Source organism: Elephantulus edwardii, unplaced genomic scaffold (genome assembly GCF_000299155.1).
Source record: "Elephantulus edwardii isolate Elephantulus edwardi_28Jun2011 unplaced genomic scaffold, EleEdw1.0 scaffold00100, whole genome shotgun sequence".
NCBI classification, from domain to species: domain Eukaryota; kingdom Metazoa; phylum Chordata; class Mammalia; order Macroscelidea; family Macroscelididae; genus Elephantulus; species Elephantulus edwardii.
Window position 1 is genome coordinate 12,325,223 of NW_006399850.1, and position 1,158 is coordinate 12,326,380.

Genomic DNA, 1,158 nt, shown 5'->3' on the forward strand with positions numbered 1-1,158 from the left:
GGAGTGACTGGTCCTTGAGAAGAACACCATGCTTGGAAAGTTGGCACAGGAGTAGAAGACCCTAGATGAGATGGATTGACATAGTGACTAAAGTAATGTGGGCAAGTGTGCCAGAGATAGAGAAATTGAGTCAGAATAAGGCAGAGAACCAAGCTAATGTGCCTAGTATTGCTATGAGTTGCAAATGACTCGGAAGCACAAAACAGCAAAACCAACCAGAATTAAGGAGATCAGGAGATCTATTGCACTGGGAAAGTCTATACAGAGACCTTTCCTCAAACTATTGAGGAGCAATGATGTAAATTTAAGGACTAAGGTATTCCTGATTCATACTATGGTCATTTCCATCACTTAATATGCATCTGAGAGCTGGACAATCACAGGATGACAGAAAAAGAACTGATGTCTTTGAATCGTGGAATTGGAAAAGAGTGCTGAATATCCTATGGACTGTCAAAAGAATAAACAGAAATGCCTTGGAGAAGGTGCAGCCTAAGTGTTTTTTGGAGACAAAGATGATGAAGCTTCCTCTCATATATTTTGGGCATGCTTCTAGGAGAGGTTACTCCTGGGAGAGGAAAGGTGGAGGGAGAGTGAAGGTTAGTAAGAACACCCTACCAGGTGGATTGACACAGTGACTGCAGCAATGGGCTCAAGTTGTGTCAGAGATTGTGGGGATGACACATGTTAGGACAGTGTTCATATTTGTTGATCATAGGATCTCTATGAATTGTATTCAATTTGATAACATGTAACAAAAACAAATTAACTCAATTTGGAAAACTGAAAGGATCGTTTTAAATACTTTTATTTCAAAAGTGAAGATTAAACAACATTATCTGGTTCATAGCTCTCCTCCTCTTTCACACTTTTACTCTATGTACAATTTTGGCACGAAGTTTTATGAGTGGATTTATGAAGATTATATTTTTTATGGAATATTTTTATATGTTCTTATAATGTCTTTGAAATTATGGAAGTACCATGATGAAGGTTTTTGTGCATTTTGTCCATTCTTCCCCAACAATGTATTCTGAAGCAAGATTTTATCATAAGGACATACCCAAGTCAGTATTCTTGCAACTCTGGTAGCTTTGGAACATGTTGCATGCTATCTGATCAATGGGATCTTGGTAAAAATGACAGCTGGAAAGTTGT